Below are 20,354 nucleotides of genomic sequence, written 5' to 3' on the forward strand. Positions count from 1 at the left end.
TTTTTTTGAGACGGAGTCTTGCTCTTGTCGCCCAGGCTAGAGTGCAGTGGTGCCATCTCGGCTCACTGCAACCTCCGACTTCCGGGTTCACACCATTCTCCTGCCTCAGCCTCCCGAGTAGCTGGGACTACAGGCGGCCACTACGCCCGGCTAATGTTTTATATTTTTAGTAGAGACGGGGTTTCACCATGTTAGCCAGGACGGTCTTGATCTCCTGACCTCGTAATCCGCCCGCCTCGGCCTTCCAAAGTGCTGGGATTATAGGCGTGAGCCACCGCGCCCCGCCGAACTCTTTTTATTCTTACTGTGGTTTTCTTACAAGAAGGAGGAGAAAAAGGAGGAGCAGGGGGGGAGAAGAAGGAAGTCTCTCAGGCTGTACGACCCAGAAGACATTCTGTGGGAAGGGTTGATTTTATCTAATATGATACCAAATAAGATACAAGCTTGGGAGGCCATAGAGGCTTATAAAGGCCATCACTCACCCATATTTACCAAACAATGGTTGTTCTAAAAAAATTACTTTTCCTTTAATGTTCTGTATTGAGTATTCTCCACCATAATCTCACTCTGAGGAAGTTAAAGATGTGAGGCACCAAGCCTTAGATATTATCTAAACTCTTAACAACAGAGAAATAAACTCTGCCAAGCCTCAGGCTACACTTCTCAATTATTTTCAGGAACTAGTTACCTAATGACAGTTGCTTGGACATTAAACCTAATGCTAACTATTGGAGATACTTCATACCCCGTAATATGCTTAAATATCAGAGGGAATTTTCTAAAAATTTTCTAAAGATTACTTTAGAAATTCTTACTTGTTTCTCTGAACTCTAATTTTTTCACACATCAGTTTTTATAAATAATTTGCTTCTTACTGCTATTAAGAAGTGGTAAGCTGACAGTTTCTCATATTTGCTCAAAGAAATCTTTGATACCAGTTTGTCAGAAGTCTTTTATTACTGTTGAGAAACTTGAAAAAAATATTTCCTGGAAAACACACTCAGGATTCCCTGTCCCTTGGGAGTCATTCTGCTTTAGGAAGATTCTGTTCTCTAACAAGGATTCATGTGCTTGTTACCAATGCAAAGTTATGTTTTACCTGCTTTTCTAAAAACAGGAAGATTGCATAATATTTTTTTTCCAGAAATGGAAGTGGTAATTAAGCATGATATTCTAAAATCGTATTCTAGCTTTGTTAACAAAAATGTTTAATTCTACAAGATTTGCAACAAATTAAGGAATGAAAATTTTTGTATTGTCATCATATTACTATATATAACTGACATTTAGCTGGACGCAGTGGCATGCACCTGTAGTCCCAGCTACTTGGGAGGCTGAGGCAGGAGGATCATTGAACCCACAAATTCAAGACTGTATCACACTACGATCTTCCTTTAACTAGCCACTACGCTCCATCCTGGGCAACATAGTGAGACCCTGTCTCAAAAAAAAAAATGATGTTTTATTTTTGCAATTATGGTAAACACTGAAGGACTTTACATATATTTGTGATTTTAAATTGTTTATTTACCTATCAGATGTTAAGAGTGGCAAGCTTTGTAAACATTCTAAATTACATACTGATCAATCAATTCAATTATGTAGTATGATTAGATCATCTAGTACCTTATAAAACTTTTACCTTTGAGGTCTGTCGCCAGCAATTCCACCTCTACTAAAATAAAGTACTTAAGGAATTCTAGAATTTCAATATTATAAAAATTTGATAATATGTCAAGTTTAACATTGTAAAATTACTCAAAGGCATAATATGTACCTTAAGAAATGCACGGCATCTTTGCTATGTAGAGTGATTATTAAGTGCTCAGTGGTTGGCTCAGCATTTTTCTGTGTGTATGCAGTGAATTGCACAGAGTTCTTTTCTGATAAATATTTGCTGAATAAATAAACTCAGTAGATTGAACAAACACTGATAAAGCCATGTTAACACAGGCTATCAATGTGAACCTTGACAAAGTCTCACTAAGCATTTTAAAACAGTCTTCATTAAAACCTGAGTCTATATTAGAAATGTGTATACAGATAGACAGATAATTAGGTATAGAAAGTACGTAATAACTCTGTAAGTAAATTTAGGTTCATGCATAAAAGAATCAGAAGGTTTATTTAAGGCTTTATGTCTAACAGGAAATATAACAATCTCTATCTTTTCCATTTTGATGATCATTTGGATTCAGAGTAACATTTCAAGTGAAAATTCTTAAGGAACATTAAATACCCATTGTATTCAGGGCTATCACTCTGAGCGGATGCTGGTGAAATGCAGGCTTATTCTGTAATATTAGACAGTCGGATGGCTTTCATGTGTAATGTCTTCTCCCTGTCATAACCTAAAAGTGGTCCCATAAGCAATTCTCCAAACCAAAAGACTGATAGACCATTAACATTTTTAAGTAGTTACTAAAGGAAGAGCAGCATTCGAAACTTTGGAGAATTTTACGTAGACTTACATCTACTTACACCATTAGGTATACTTTCTCTCAGGCCAGAAATGTTCAAAACACCTGGAAATATCCGAAGAGTTTGTTTCAAAGAATACAAATGGTATGTTGTACAAAAGCACTCGAAGTGCTAAATAACAAAAACAAAACACTCATCTGGGCGTCAAGAGATGTGTATTTTTTTCTCAGTAGAGCTAATAACTGCTTGTGTGATCCTGGACAAGTCACTTAATTTGTCTTGGCCCTTCAGTTTTTCACCTGTTAAATGAAAGAAGTCACAGATGCATTTGATTATTGTAAACCCTGAGAGTTTTAGCCCTAATGGATTCTGCAGAAAGTAGAATCAAGTCAGGGGAGTATGAAGAAGGCACCTGAGTTCTGTTTGCAAGGGAAGAAGTTGGCCATCAAAAGTTAGGGTGCAACAAAAGTAGAGGGTCAATATGACACACATAGTTTCATGCTCTGAGGAATCTCCCTTCTACTACATTAACTTGCCAGCTCATTTCTTTTGGTTTTTCTGATTCTTATCCACAGGACACTGCAATCACTTGCTGGTTGGTGTGTATGTGCTCAGAGTAATCATTTTACATCCAGCGACTTAGAGTGTGGTCCTAGGAAGTGGCAGCATTTCAGCTGCAGAAAGGAAGAGGATCAGTCTGAGCATTCTTGAAGAAGATTGCAAAACTGCTTTTAGTTCATGTAGTGTATTTCTAGTCCAAGATTTCTTTTAATGGGCAAGAAGAGATTTTTTAAAAAAGGAGAAACTTGGATGTTTCCTAAAGCAACATTCAAAGCAATTAAATGGAGCTTTTTAAGCAACGTGATCTTTTTCACTCTCACAATCTCCTCTTTAGCCTTAAGTAAAAACCAAAAGAGATCTTTGAAAAATGATGATTTTTTTATATTTAATATATGATCTTTTCATGTTTCTGCTGTTGTGTGCTTTTGAGCTATCTAACAACTATAGCTATGTAGCCAGCAGAAGGGCAGACTTGTCTTATATCCTGTGAAGAGGTGACTACCTGAAGTGTGAGAATGAAAGAAAAAATAAGAATTCTATGAAAGGTTTTACTACAGAGAATATAGGGCCAAGACCTTCATCTAACCCTGGATACACATTATTCTTAATAATGCATACCGGTATCTTTTTTTTTTTTTTTTTTTTGGCCAACTTTAAGTCATGAGCTTACAAAAACTGACAATATTTTACAGAAACAGATTTTTTTTTTAAAAAAAGCATAATTCTATTTCCTGTATCTTTCACAGTTCTTTAATTTGAAACATATCACTTTTATCTCGTCTTGCTTTAACACCAGATTTGGTTTAATTAAATTTATGTCAAATGAACACATGAAACGAAAGGAAAATCGGAAAGCCTGCAGTTGCCCATTAGTGAGTCAGTGACTGCAGTGAAAGGCTTTTGAAGCCTGGCTTACTGCCAGGACAAGCTTGCAATGATGCTCGGAGACACCCATGATGCTTTGAAGGAAAGGACTTAGCTGACCTGAGCCTGCTCAATGGAATCAGTCAAAATCCTCATGGGCTGGATATAAAATCTATAATATGTCTTCTGTCTTCAACCATTTACCTGTCAAAGACAATGAGTAGGGGGTGTGAAATCACAATTCATACAGAAAATTAATTGTACGAGGGCCATTTATTATTATTATTATTACAGTATTATTGATTATGTGGGTGATTTAGTTTGTTTTGAAAGCTACATGCCAAGCCTTTGAAAGGCAGTGCCAAACTGTCAATCCTTGGAGCTGCTCCGTCAAAACAATATTTAACTTTGGCTCTCTTAGCTGAAATATCTGTCAATTAGTCAAATAATATATGCTATTAGTGAATATAAAAAGCATAACCTCCAGGAGCTAATATTTAGAGCTTTGCAAATTCGTCACTGTTAAAACACCTATGTTTAAAAATACATGAAGCCCTAAATGTTTTGACACTGCTGCTAAAATGCAAAGTAAAATTCCATGTCTCATATTGTTTCTGATACCACGTGGTCTTTGCGTTTTTGTACTTGAACACGTTTATACATGCAGCTTCGGCACTTTCATATAAAAATATATTGAATGACTCCATGAATCAAATAATGATGTTTATTCTGATTTTGTATTCAAACAACACGTTCTTAAAGGATACGTACTATTTGGTTTCCTCTTTTTGCTTATTGGGATCTGATCCACAGGTTCAGATGCATTTTGTATTTTCATACTTTAGACATTAAAGCCTTTACACAAACTTTCAACACTAAAATAAATAGCTCATTAGGGAGCAGCAGGGTGCACTGATGTTAGTAAAACACGATATTTAAAAGCAAGCTTGGTTAGCTTCTAGGAATATCAAAGGGACTAGGGAAGGCAAGAGAGGGCTTTCAGTAGCTATTTTTTCTTTGTCCTGTTTAAAAATAATTCAAAGAAAGGTCTAAATGTTCCAAAAGTCAAATGGATATTATCGGAGGTGCTTCAACAATCCAGTCATACCAAACATCATCAATGTGCTTGTTCAATTTCTAATTTACCCAGTTCTGCTATTCTCCTACAGGCACACTGTTTTATATTTTCCATCTCTTCTACATGCTTTGCTTTTTTTCCTCATTATTTCATTTATAACTTAAAAGTAAAACAAACAAACAAAGTAAAAACCCTCTACAGGTTGCAGTTTTTCCAGGTGAAAAAGATTCCATTCACAGATCCAATGTGTCTTTCTATGTTCTAAGATAAGTGTCTGCACTGGAACACCATGGTAAGAGTTGCCTTTGGTAGAATATAATTTTGAGAAGAGAAATGATTTCTGCCGACAGCTAAATATGAGACATCGTTTCTTGGTCAATAGAAAAGTCCTTAATTTTGTGGAATCGATGAAATATGTTCAGCTGGATTCTGCCACTTGCCTCTAGTTAGATATTAGTAGTCTTTTCATTTTCACGAGATCAAATAAGATATGAAAATATTCAGTGTTTGCAAATTCCATAGGATATAGTACAATCCTAGTAATATAAGAAAAAAGATAGGTTTAATTTGCACTCACATTACCTTTGATGAGGTTGAAAATGTAAGTTTATATTTAAATAATGTACTCCTTAAAATCATCCTATCTTTGTTCTCAATATACATTTAACATGTAAAATATTTTATAACACCAACCATACTTCTTTAAATGTAAATACTTATAACTAAAAAGGAAGAACTGCATGTTTATGAAGTAGCAATTATTCCACTTTAATTCAAAATTCTCAGGGCCATAAATATTTTTCTGTATAAAATTTTGTCAGTTCTTTCAAATATTCTGTCTAGTAAAGTCTGAATTAAATTATTTGTTACAAATTGCTTGTGATCTTGATAACTGAGAATAATTTTTAAATGCTCTAAGAGGCTAATAATAAAAGCTTTAAGAAATTGATTATATTTGTCAACATATGCAATAGTCTTGCTTGCTTTTAATTGTGTTAAGATATTAGATACCTGCTTTACTTTATTCTTGGAGACTTTTTCAAAGGGTTATAGGAGAAAATAAGCAACCACTCAAAACTATCCTAGAGACTGCACAGAAATATTTATTTTCTCTTGCAAAATATTTGCCGAGTAAGGTCTTTTCCAACCAGAATACATAATGACCACAGTATTCAGGCAAATTTTTTTCTTTTTTTTCTTCTTTTCTGAATTATTCTAGTAATTGTGTAGCGCAGCTTTTCCCCCTGGCACTAAGGACCTAGTCTCTTTATTTCACATTTTAAAACCAAATTGCCAGAAGTGTCTGAAAGGCTGTACTTCAGGAAAAAAAAAAAAAAAAAAAAAAAAAAGCACTTCAGGGCCAAGCTTTTGCTAACACACTGAGCATCAGGAGGTGAATCAAGGGCGTAACAGAATGCTGAGAGCACCTTTGCACTGGAATCAAAGGCACATCACGAGGAGTCAACATTTTGCCTGAAGTTGCTTGCTCGGACTCTCCCATTGCCTGTAATAAAGTAGCTAAAAGGACTTTTGGGACAATCCTGGGCCAAGCAGAGCTGTTTTAGATCCACCTAAAAAATCATAGCCAAAAGAAAAAGTGATTCTGAGAAATATCTCAATCCAATTCTTTATACCTGTCTATAGAGAAGAAAATGCATGGTAAGGCATGGCCTCACTTACTGGGATTGAGGCTCAATTAGTTGTTCCTGAACAGACTCCAATAACTAGCCACCTGTTGGAGCTCTGACATCCTTTTGATTCAGTCAGTGTTAGTTTGGAGTCTCTGTTTCATTAGGATGCAAGTTCCCGAGTTGTATTTTCTGATTTCTTTAGTTACGCGAAGTGGAAATTTTGGGATGAAATGACAAGAAGGAAAGAACAAAATAAGCCTTTTCAAAATGATCCATGAATGTATTTTTTACCCCATGTTGCTGTCAACAGTAAGAATATCCATCAGAAAAGGCTAGCTCAAAGTAAAGATTAATACAGAAGCCCTACTATTCTCATTTTGTTAATGCCTAGCGAAGTGTCTTCATATCACTTCCAAAGAAAAGAAAATTGCTCACAAATGCCATTTATTCATTTATACTTGTACAATGGAGCAAACAGATCAATAAATGTATATGAAGCAGTTGAAGCATTAAGAAACCAAACTTCATTGCACCAATATTTTGTTGTAAACTAACTGCATTCCTAATTTCAAACAGGTGCTAAATTGCAAAGACAGTCCCATAATTTCAGGCACTTTTCAATACAGAATTCTTTTTAAGAATTAAAAGTAGATAACTCATTTTCATATTATCCCCTAAATAAAATAAATGAATATATAAATATGTTTACTCTTAGGTTAAAATGGTGCCATTGAGAACAGATGGTTAGAGGTTAAAAAAAGCATTTTTAATATAATGTTAGAAATATGATTATTCCTCATATAAAATGCAAAATATTTAAATGGAACAAAGATCTTATTTATGCAATTGAAGGTTAAAACTCAAATGAAAGCATTTTTATTTAACTTGAAGATAATATTTTTTTCAGAACTGCAGTCATCCACAGGAGAGCCCACGTCACTTTTTGATTTTTAGAACAATAGCTTGTTTTGTCTGTTGTCAACACTGGTATGTAAAATGCTTGTAGTCATATTTTAGAAATCACACAGGGTTCATCTTCAAGTTCTGTCATTACAAATCTCCCAATTCTAACAATATCATTACAAAATATTAAAATATTCACAGCAAAGGGACACACAAGTTTAAAAGTTCCAGTCAAACTGATTATACAAAATGATAACACTAAGGCTGTCCCAACATAAAAGCTGACAAGTCAAAAGCAGGGATAATGTGCATTTTCACTAAGAAATAATAAAGATTCTGTGCATCAGGACAGCCATATTCTCATGATCAGAGCCATTACTGGAAGAAAAGGCTTTGATAAAGACGCTAATTCTGCACAGAGGCAAATTTGAAAGAAACAGTAAGAGGGAATGTGCCCAATGCACCTCTAAAATATTAATTAATACACCTCTGGAAAGATGAGCCCTTAGGTTTCAGTTACAAAGACAGGGTGCATTCATGAACTTAGTTCAACATTCACCCTGCATAGCGATGGGGTGCGAAAAGGAAGGCAGCGATGAAGTCACTTACAGTTTGCAATTCAGCTGTCATGTGGAAGTCTGCAGTAGGTATGAGCAAAATATACTGTGAAGAATATGTGGCTCAATATTATACAGCAAAATCGAACTTTGCAACTGCTTATGCATAATTAACTACCTGGGACTAGCCTGCTCTGGTGCACCACTTTATAGAGTAATAAAAAATTAAACTAAAAATACAAACTCCTAGGTAACTGTGGTCACAGTACAACTCTATCTTCCTTTGCAGGCTTATTATTTCCTGAAGCTGTGGCTGACAGGTTCTCTGAGCACACATTTTTGCATATATTTTGTTTATGTGCAAGCCTTGGCATTTCAGCCATCTCCTGCTGAGGCCCCTTCCAACCATATGCTTCTGTTTTTCTTCATTAGGTGATGTGATCCCTTTTGACTGTTGCATGCACGTGAAAGGACAGTGGGCTTTGGGGGGAGAAGAAACCCTGCTTTAAGAGAGTACACGTCAGTTGGCCTTCAACTGTTTGGAGCTGATTCGATCTGACAAGTGTTGAAGCTACTCATCGTAATGGATGTCTCTGCTTTAGCAGAGAGGAGGTGAAAAGGATGTAATTCCCAGTGAAAGAAAGCAACATGAACTATTATTTAATTACTGCTTAATATATAACTCACTAGGAGTCCCTGTTGATTTACAGTTCTAGCTTCTTCTTTTCTTTATTAATGGAACAATCTAGTCTTTTAATGAGATGTGATTGAGCCACACCTGTTATTGATAGGGACTTTCCCAAATGAACAAGGCAAATAATCCATTTTAATACCCAAGCATGTATGATTCTGAAATGCTTAATTTTTTCAAATATAGAAGTTACTGTTTTCACCCCACAAAAACAAACAACAACAACAACAAAAAGCCTTGAGCTAGTATTGCCCAGACTTATTTCTTTCACTGGTTTAGGATACAGTGTGCATATTTCTGAATACTCTGAACACCAACCTTTTTAACTCTCTGTATTCTAGGAATCAATTAGAACCCTCCACTCTCTCCTTCCTACTTCAGTTTTCACACCAATAGGATGCCAAGTTAAGTAGACATAGTTTCGTTTTGTTTTTTGATCACATGCAATTTCTGAATGTGCTGAAGCTGATTTTTGTCAGCAATCCACCTTCTACACAGAATTTGTTGTCCTACTGGGGAAATGCAACTTTAAAATCTGAAATGCAAGTCTGTTATTCATTTCCAAATTATAGTACTTTTTGGAATCATTTCTAAAGTATTGTTTTCATTCCTTTCTTTTATTGTGAAAATAGTCAAGGCAAAAGAGTGACTGGGTTTTGGATTTGGGTTTAATTCTACTCACATAGTATATTAAAGTTGAATGCTCACTGAAAATAAGTAGAAGGGTTCTGTCCACATATTAAATATATAGCAATAAGATTATTTAATTTTTTATTCCCTTCAGTATATAATATGTAATAATTGTATTGGTAATGTTTCTTGTATTTTCTTTTTTTGGCTACAGCTTATATTTGCCTTACCCAATTTTGCTGAAGGATTATTCTTAACATATAGTATCTATAACATATAGTAGTTTATATCATTCATGCAAATTTTTCAACAAACATATCACAAATAAACACATATCATCCTTTAGAAAACACGTTATATTTGTGCCAAAATCTGACATAGAGAAGAAAACACTCTGTATTATATAGTCTGTATGTTTAGTTTAATCATTTTTAGCTTATATCATTTTTAAAGTACCCTTATTTTGCTATATCCACATGTAGGCTGATAAAACTTTGAAACTTGTGGCTTTCTTTTAAAGGTAGCCAATTCACTAATTTGGATATTATCAGAAAACAGTTTATATGATAATGTTAGACTAAATTTTTTATTCTCTACATTTTTGTTTTCCTGAGAAATTATCACATCCAGCTGACTTAAGTATATATAAAATAGAAACAAATACCTCACAAATGACAACAACACAATTTTATTTTTAAAGTTTTCACTTAGGTTTTTCCAAAGCTAAATCCTGACTTCTTCCACATATTTTAATGTTTTCCCTTGCAGTCATGTAGGGAAATACATTTTTATCCAATGACTCTCCTTAATGTAGACCTTTGATTTGTATGGAGGGAGGGTTTATTTTCCATTTGTGAGTATGGAGGCTGTTGCCTGTTTGCTTTGGAATATTTTATTACTTTGGAACAGAATGCGACTGTATAATTGTGTGAATGATCTCTTTCTTTAGTTTACTTGTGTAAATATAGATCAAATATTGGTAATCTTGGAGAAGGAAAGGCTATTTACGTGGTAGTTTCTAAAATGAAATAGTAGCTATGCCAAATTGAACAATTTGAGCTTTTATGCCAATTAAACAGTTCGACTCCTGATATAAAACTTGATGGTTTAAAACCAAATGTTAAAAATAGGGAGTAGAATTCACCATATATTGTGAAGATAAAATTATATTTTTAAGTTTGCAAAACAAAATGTTTTTTTGTAACTAATATTACTATGTCTAAATTTTTCCAGATAACACACAAATGTTTTCTTTTTGTGTGGTTTCTCAAGAAAAAATAATTTAATTAAAAATTTAATTCTAGCATTTTGAATGTAAGATCAATCAAGCTTCACATAATTCCCAATGTTATTACATTCTTACTTTTTTCTCTGTTCTTTACACAATTTTTTTTTCAGGGCAAAAACAAAAATAAATAAATAAGAAAAGTAACCAATTTATGTCTTATTTGACAAAAAGTCATCTTCATTCATAATGAGAAACTCGGGTATTTCATTCTGTAGTGCAGCATAGAGCAAAAACTGCTGATGAAATTCAGAAGTGTAAACTCTCTCAATAATTGAGCTATAACAAAAGAGTTTTGAAAGGGTAGGTGGGTCTTTCTTCCCCCCAAGATAAGCATCTTACTGTTAATTAATCTGGTTGGGGGATTATGAGATAGAATAATTTATAATACTACATTTGCTGTACAATGGATCATCTTCTACTTTAAGGATATTTTTCATGATTTATGGGATTTTACAGGTTTAAAAGAGAATTGAATAAAAAAAAGTTTCTGTGTGGATGAATATAAACTACCTAAATCATACACCTTTGCTGATGCAGAAGAAATTTCAGTGCTTAGGTCTGGAGGTAAGACATTTCCCTCAGATGATCAGAAACATTAATATCCCTTTTGCCTCTACTTTTTTTTTTAATGAAAGACACACATACACACACACACACAACCACACACACACACAAACACACACACACAAACACACACGCACACACACAAACACACCAGGTTACTGCAGCTGCATAACAAGCTCCTGTTGGCCCTGAGGACAAATCCTGGGTAGTTTTAATAACTAAAACAATTCTAATAAGAAAATTATTACAGAAGGGCATCAAAATCCCTTATAAGGTAAAATATTTAAAAAATGTTTCTTGTCTCATACTCCTAGACAACAATAAAATAACCAACACTTAAAATTTTAGGGAAGCAGAAAACACTTAAACTAAATTTTGTGTCTAAAGAGAACATTTTGTCCACAGAGCTCATAACAGATTTTGAGTTGTTTTTATTCAAATCAGAAAAAACACTTGCCATTACTTTCATGTTTTCAAAGCAAGTTCAAACTTCTCATGACTATTGCATAAACGATATAAAAGTTTCACCTGAATCAAATATCTAACACTTGTCTAATTACAAAGAATCTTCATGAAACTCTTAAAAAGTATCCTTCTATCATTTCTGCAAAGAGATTTGTAGATGAGAATTTTGTACCACACAGATATTCGATGAACATTTACAAGAATAAAATTATATTTTTCATACATGTATCAAATGGATTATTGGTAGCGGTTAAAATAAAATCTTAGGTCTCCAACTTTATATTCCTATTTGATAAGTATTTTAATTTTTATTAAAATAAATTTTTAGGTCTTCCAATTCCTATTTTAATTTGATCTAATATCCGGAAAGAATACTGCTGCCCAGAAATTCGTCTAGCAGCAGCAGTTTTCTCCATTTATACAAATGAATTGAATATCCATGGTAGAGGAACAGTGGTTAGTTTAAGAGGAGACACCGCACCCCAAAATATAGGTACTTTGCAAATTAACAATTCAAGTTCTATCTCCTTGTTTTTCAGAGAGCAGTGCTCACTGTACATGGCTCTATAAGCTGTTTGCACTAAAGACTCAATCCCAAATCTAAAGGAAAACTGTGGAGGTTTACAAACTACTTTTCTTAATCATCAAAAGTACAGGGGTGGTATTCTTGCTTCATTTGTGGGTCCACTCCAAATCCAAACAGATCTGAAACCATTACAACGCATGGCAGTTGGTCGATAGTGTGGAAAAACCTCATTTACTGACTGGCCAGACAGTTTTAAAACCTTCAGATTTTTCTAAGTCTAGGTTATTAACTGTCTGACTGTAATCACATCTTCACCATAGGGAGCTTCAAAAGCTTTTCATTTGCATTGAGTCAGTTGCTTTCCTCCCTGTCTTTTTTCCCCCTGGAAATAAGCTTAAATAATTCAACAAACTACACACATGGCTAGTGATTATTGAACCATTCTGAAACACTCGAGGCAAATGGGCCATTATGTAGTGGGAATTAAAACTTTCCTTCCAGTTACTGGGAGGGTACGTATTCACATATAGCACATGTGTTTATCTGAAGCATTTCTTCGGTACTCTCCATTCGCCTAAAACAATGTGGAAAAATTCCTACAACTGTGCCATAACTTTTATTTGCCAGTGCTGTTTTCGGAGGTTATTAGGTCAGATAAAATGCTTTTTGGTGTGCATATATATATTCAACACTTCTTTCCCCAAGTGTGGAGACTACGTTTCTTTAAAAGAAAATATAGTACTTTTCATAGACATACTACAGATGAATAAAAACAAAGAAATCAAATTAGTTTAGTCATTCATTTTCATACTTGGATCATAACAGGATTAAACATGTTTGGCCACTTGACTTCACGTAGCCTTCACTACAAACATTTATATTTGGTAAGGACTGTGTGTAAAAGTGGTTATGGATATTTTACATTTACAGACACACAAACTTTTGAATTATCCAGAATCTGAAAGAATATTTGGTCATTTGTATTGCCATCTGTTTTTGTAGATTTCATGACTGAAGATAAAACCCCCAAGCAATGTCAGAAATTACAATTTTATGCTAGATTTTAACACTAACAAAAAAATACAAATTAAAAAAATGAATATTTTTATTGTCATAGTGCTTTTGTTTCTCTAAGCAGATAGCAATAAAAAAATCAAAGAATAAGGGGCAGAAAAAACAAATATTTTACGAGAACAATAAATTTTCAATAGGATATTGAATAATTGCCACTGGCTACAGAGTGGAAAATTTATTAAGAATAGGTATTTTTTTTCTTTAGACATTGACTTTGAAGTCTTAAAAATGAATAGTATTACATTGCAGAAGGCTATGTAATATTATTATTATTAAATATTTTTATTAAAACACCAGCTATTAGATATTGTGTGTGCCCTGACACTCATCAAAGTTAAGAATTTGGCTGCCAACAATTTCATAGTAATATATCTTTGTGATTAGAGAGATAGATATAATTTCCATTTTTGTTTTATATTTTAGTATTTATATAGCTCCGTAGCTGACTTCTAACAGTGTACAGCCTTTGTCAAACAAGATATATTTGTCTACATTATGACCTATAGAAAACATATATGTAAATGAATTCGAAAACCTTGTGTTCAATTAACATACCATATATACAATGTGGAATTAAACTGGTCTCTATTATTGATGCAAATAAATAAATAAAAATGTTTCCACTGATTGAAAAAAATAAAAGATTTTTGGGGAATGAGTATTTTATTGCTGATCTTATTTAGAATTGCCAGCTCCTGGTGATAATGAAAAGTAAATCAACTTAAAAAAAATGTATATGGATTTGACAGAAAAGAGTCGTGTGTGTAATGAGTGATCAGTGACAATCCATGTTGTTTCAGTTTATGTATCTTTGATCTTCTGTATACCATTTTTCTAATTCTGTACCACAGAATGGATCCTGGCTCATAACCAGCTCTTACTATTTTCCTGTTGAACACACCTACTTGCTTTATTGTTCCTAGGTAGATATTACCATCAAAAGCAGTCACAGGGCCCAGTGTGGCGGCTTTTGTTTGTAATTCCAGGATTTGGGGAGGCCAAGGTAAGCGGATCACTTGAGGCCAAAAGTTTGAGACCACCTTAGGCAACATAGTTGAAAACTTGTCTCTACTAAAAATATAAAAATTTGCCGCATATGCTGGTGCATGCCTATAATCCCAGCTACTCACGAGGCTGCGGCAGGAGAATCACTTGAACCAGGGAGGTGGAGTTTGCAGTGAGCTGAGATGGTGACACTGCACTCCAGCCTAGGTGACAGAGTGAGATTCTGTCTCAAAAAAATAAAAATAAAATAAAATAATAAAATAAAATAAAATAAATAAAATAGAAAAAGGAAAAGAAAAATCAGAGCCATCCAGAATTTTATTTTAATGTGTTTTTATGACACGTTTATTTTAATATAGGTTTTGTTGATTATATTGTTATTCTATGTGTCTTTGCTGCTATTTCCCTGTGTTTGCTAATTACTACTGACAATTGCTCCCAAAGCTTGGACGTCGTAACTACTCTTACATTATTATAGTCATCCAAGGCAGAGGTTCAGCCACGTCTTTGAGGGTGTGGGTAAGAAGTAGGTTATTGGCTGCTTTGAGAATCTGATTTCAGTTATGTATCCTCTTCTTCATAAATATACATGCCCAAAACATTTTACATAGAAACTTCAGGGTTCACAGACCCAGTGAAATCTATCTACAATTAATGGAACTCAGATTAAGAGCACTTAACCTAAAGAGGGTTATACACCTTATTGCATTGATTTTTAATACAAATACTGCCGTTCTTGCCTAACTCTGTTGGACAAAATAAGAGGTGTGCAAACTATAGTCCTCAAGTCATGTCTTGCTGCCATCTATTTTTATAAATAAAGTTTTATTGAGACACAATCCTGCCTGTCCATTCATATATTATCTTTGGCTGTTTTTGTGCTACAACTGCATTGTTAGTAGCTGCAACAAACACCATATGCCCAAAGCCTGCAATAACTATTATGTGGCCTTTTACAGAAAGCAGCTTGCCACCCACTGGCCTAAATGTGTGGTATAAATACAGAGAATAGTTCATATTCTTCAAGAAGCTAAAACTGTAAGTTTAACATGAACTAGTATAACCAAGTATCTACAAAACAAGTTATTTTATTTTATATAAGTAAAAAAATAAGAATAATAGTATGATGGTACCTGTGCACAAGGGACATCCAAAGAACATTGGAGAGTTTTAGATATTACATTTTAATAGAGTTATTAACATATTAGTGCTTTCTTTTGTTTTGTTTTCCTGTAAGACTAACGTGATGAAAATACACAAAACAATATGTTTAGAAAAAACAGTTGAACAAGGATGTTTAACACAAAAAAGAAGAGATAGGAAGGTAGTGGAGGGGCTAGAGGGAAATAATAGCTATTCTAAAATATTTTAGTAATTTTTGTGAAAGGTAGAGTTTAATGTATGTTACCCCAGAGGCAGTGATATGTTGGTAAACTAATTTTTTGAAGTAAAAATCCTGATTTGTGGTATTTGCTGATTTTTGTAGTGTAAATGTTTCCACCACAGTTAATTTCAGGCTACCAATGTGAAGCCATTGAATGTAGAGCTGAGAAGAGATACACGCAATTGTCTTTCAAACCCATCAAGCCCAGCTCCAGCACACCACTGCAGCCAGAGGGCAGAAGTGACACATGCAGCTTGAAACTATCTCTAGAGAAAAAACATGGCTTACTGTAAGAAACCTTATGATTTAAACTGATTTCCTCAGACTGTGGTAAATTCCTTTTCTGAGAACATGTTTGCCAGAAGCTGTGTATGCACTTGATGAGTACACTAAGTAACTAAATGGAAAGTAAGAAGAAAGTTTTATTTTAATCTCATGCAATGGTTTATGACTCTATGATGTTTAAATATGAGTTAAGACATGTAAATTAAACACAGTAAGTAACTAGAGATGGCATCTTTTACTTGTTTTCCTGTGGCTTCTTGAGGGAAGGCATCTCAGAAAACCTTTCCAGATGTATGTGAGACATTGTGTGCCAGTGCCTAAACACATCATTGATATGTGGAAGAAATAACTTCCTTAAATGACTGAAGAAAAAAATGGCTTAAGGTCAATTTCCTGTCATAATTCTCATTTTATGAAATGAAAAACCAACACATTTGACAACATCTATTTCTTACCAAGTTGAAATAATAAAAGTGAGAGCAGGTCTAGGCTACCTCTCTTGGTTGTCTACCCAACAGTCAATTCCTACACTTACAGAACTGCAATTGTATCGGAGCAGTCTTCTATGTTAGGAGGATCTGGGCCTCTGTACAACCTTCGGGGAAAATGTTAGTAGCAATCTCCTTGTTAAAGAGTATTTTAAAAGTATGTATGTAATATTATTCAAGCCAATGGGCAATGGGGAAAACATGCTCTTTGTGTTCTGGGAGAAGAACAAAGAGGCATTCTCTTTTCAGGCGTTCATGCACCAAACTATAAGATTCTTGGGGCTGATCCAGTCATACTGTGGTTATGAAGGTTAAGACAAGAGCCAACATTCCTAGGGTGGCAGAGAATAAATATTTTAAAAAACTGAATGCTGAATGGTGCTGTTGAATCACCGGTTTAACCATCCCTGGAACCATGATGCTTCTGAACTTCTTTTATGTAAAGACAAACTGAAGGTAAAATAAATATTTTTATAAACAAACAAAACTTGAGATAATTCATTAACAGCAGACCTGCATTACAAAAAAATATCAAAGAAAGTCTTTCAGGCTGGAGTATGATACCAGCAAGAAATTTTGATCTACACAAGAAATGAAGAATTTAGTCTTTGCAAAGTCAGAGTAAATATATGATGCATTTTGTTTTTAATTTCTGTAAAATATAATTATCTCCAGAGCAAAATGCCAACAATATATCACTTGCTTATATATATATATATATATATATATATATAATCAGCAAAAGCAATAGCCAAGGATGAGAGGGAAGAAATTAATACTACATTGTGAAGGAGAATAATATTTGATGATATGCTTCAACAGCTTAAAAGTGTATATATATTTTTAATTTATTCTAAAAAATGGGATACACGTGCAGGTTTGTTACATAGGTATAGGTGTTCCATGGTGGTTTGCTGCACCTATTGATCTGTCCTCTAAATGTCTTCCCCTCACCCCCTAGCCCGGCAACAGGCCCTGGTGTGTGCTGTTCCCCTCTCTGTGTCCATGTGTTCTCAATGTTCAATTCCCATTCATGAGTGAGAACATGCAGCGTTTGGTTTTCTGTTCCTGTGTTAGCTTGCTGAAGAAGATGGCTTCCAATTTCATCCATGTCCCTGTGAAGGACAAGATCTCCTTCCTTTTTATGGCTGCATAGTATTCCGTGATGTATATGTACCACATTGTCTTTATCCAGTCTATCATTGATGGGGAATTGGGTTGGTTCCATGTCTTTGCTATTGTAAATAGTGCTGCAGTAAACATATATGTGCATGTGTCTTTATAGTAGACTGATTTATATTCCTTTGGGTATTTACCCAGTAATTGGATTGCTTGGTCAAATAGTATTTCTGGTTCTAGATCCTTAAGGAATCACCACACTGTCTTCCACAACAGCTGAACTAATTTACATTCCCACCAGTGGTGTAAAAGTGTTCCTATTTCTTCACAGCTTTGCCAGCATCTATTGTTTCCTGACTTTTTAATAATCATCATTCTGACTGGTGTAAGATGATATCTCATTGTGGTTTTGATTTGCATTTCTCTGATGATCAGTGATGTTGAGCTTTTTTTCTTATGTTTGTTGGCCACGTAAACGTCTTTTGAGAAGTGTGTGTTCATATCCTTTGCCCACTTTTTGATGGGGTTGTTTGTTTTTTTCTTGTAAATATGTTTAAGCTCCTTGTGCATTCTGGATATTAGACCTTTGTCAGATGGGTAGATTGCAAAAATTTTCTCCCATTCTGTAGGTTGCCTGTTTACTCTCATGATAGTTTCTTTTGCTGTGCAGAAGCTCTTTAGTTTAATTAGATCCCATTTGTCAATTTTGGCTTTTGTTGTCATTGCTTTTGGTGTTTTAGTCATGAAGTCTTTGCCCATGCCTACGTCCTTAATGTTATTGCCTAGGTTTTCTTCCGGGTTTTTATAGTTTTGGGTTTTACATTTAGGTCTTTGATCCATCTTGAGTTAATTTTTGTATAAGGTGTAAGTAAATGGTCCAGTTTCAGTTTTCTGCATATGGCTAGCCAGTTTTCCCAGCACATTTACTAAATAGGAGATCCTTTTCCCATTGCTTGTTTTTGTCAGGTTTATTGAAGATCAAATGGTTGAGATGTGTGGTGGCATTTCTGAGGTCTCCATTCTGCTCCATTTGTCTGTATATCTGTTTTGGTACCAGTACCATGCTGTTTTGGTTACTGTAGGCTTGTAGCATAGTTTGAAGTCAGGTAGTGTGACGCCTACAATTTTTTTCTTAAGATTGTCTTGGCTATACAAGGTCTTTGATTCCATATGAAATTTAAAATAGTTTTTTTCTAATTCTGTGAAGAATGTCAATGGTAGTTTCATGGGAATAGTATTGAATCTATTAATTACTTTGGGTAGTATGGCCATTTTCATGATATTGATTCTTCCTATCCATGAGGATGGAATGTTTTTCCATTTGTTTGTGTAACTCTTATTTCCTTGAGCAGGGATTTGTAGTTCTCCTAGAAGAGGTCCTTCAGCCACCCTTGTTAGCTGTACTCTTAGGTATTTTATTCTACTTTTAGCAATTGTGAATGGAAATTCATTCATGATTTGGATCTCTGCTTACCTATTGTTTGTGTAAAGGAATGCTTGTGATTTTTGCACATTGATTTTGTGTCCTAAGACTTTGCTAAAGTTGCTTATCAGTTCATGGAGTTTTGGGGCTGAGATGATGAGGTTTTCTAAATGTAAAATCATGTTGTCTGCAAACAGAGACAATTTGACTTCCTTTCTTCCTGTTTGAATACTCTTTATTTATTTCTCTTGCCTGATTGCCCTGGCCAGAACTTCCAATACTATGTTGAATAGGAGTGGTGAGAGAGGGCATCCTTGTCTTGTGCCGGTTTTCAAAGGGAATGCTTCCAGCTTTTGCTCATTCATTATTATATTGGCTGTGGGTTTGTCATAAATAGCTCTTACTATTTTGAGATACGTTCCATCAATACCTATTTTATTGAGAGTTTTTAACATGAAGCGATGTTGAATTTTATCAAAGGCCTTTTCTGCATCTATTGAGATAATCATGTGGTTTTTGCCTTTGGTAAAAATCCACGTAAAAAAAAAAGTGTATATTGTAAAACCTTGAATGACAATTTAAAAATTAAAATGAGGTATAAAAAAGAAGCTGATCAGGAAGATAAAATAAAGTCACTTTCAAATGCTCAAGAATCCCAAAAAAAGAAAAGGAAACAAAATAAAAGATTAGACAGTAGAAAACAACTAGCAATATGGTAAATGTAAATCGGATGATATGAAAAATTGCCTTAAACATTCATCATGTAAACACCCTAATTAAAGGTAAAGATTGATAGATTTGATAGAACAGCAAAACTCATTTATGTATTGTCTATAATAAATCCACTTTAAATATAAAGATATAAATAGGTTAAAAGTAAACAGACAGAAATCAGATATACTATGCAAATTCTAATCAAAAGAAAGTTGGAGTGGCTATGTTAATATCAGACAAAGTAAACATTAGAACAAGTCATATTGTCAGGAATAATGAGAAACATTATATAACAATAAGGGATCAATTCATCAAAACTATATAACAATCATAAATATGTATGCATCTAATAGTAGGCTTCCAAATTTGAACTTGATATGTACTAAGAATGATCCTGTTTGAGAGATCGTTCTTATACATACTTGTTTTTAAAATATTGTTTATTCTTCAAGAAATATTCATATCATGTCATACATCCATTTGCAGAGGTAATTTTCTTAGTTTATAACTGGTAATATACATCTCTAAGATATATTAAGAAATAATATGAGGCCTGGTGTGGTGGCTTACACCTGTAATCCCAGCTCTTTTGGAGGCCAAGTTTGGTGGATCACTTGAGGCCAGTAGTTCGAGACCAGCCTGGACAACATGGTGAAAACACGCCTCTACAAAAAATAAAAAAA

At 34.2% G+C, this 20,354-nt stretch overlaps 1 long non-coding RNA gene across 1 annotated transcript in view; it reads right to left on the reverse strand.

The window, feature by feature from the left end:
* Nucleotides 1–2,618: 2,618 nt before the first annotated feature.
* Nucleotides 2,619–20,354, reverse strand: part of LOC134736240 (uncharacterized) — a 164,437-nt gene continuing 146,701 nt past the window's right edge. Inside the window, exons 3-4 of the long non-coding RNA XR_010120137.1 lie at nt 3,967–4,050; nt 2,619–2,720 (exon numbers count right to left, since the gene is read on the reverse strand). This is a non-coding gene — a long non-coding RNA (uncharacterized lncRNA). The remainder of the gene's footprint in view (nt 2,721–3,966; nt 4,051–20,354) is intronic.

Source organism: Symphalangus syndactylus, chromosome 3 (genome assembly GCF_028878055.3).
Source record: "Symphalangus syndactylus isolate Jambi chromosome 3, NHGRI_mSymSyn1-v2.1_pri, whole genome shotgun sequence".
Lineage (NCBI taxonomy): Eukaryota > Metazoa > Chordata > Mammalia > Primates > Hylobatidae > Symphalangus > Symphalangus syndactylus.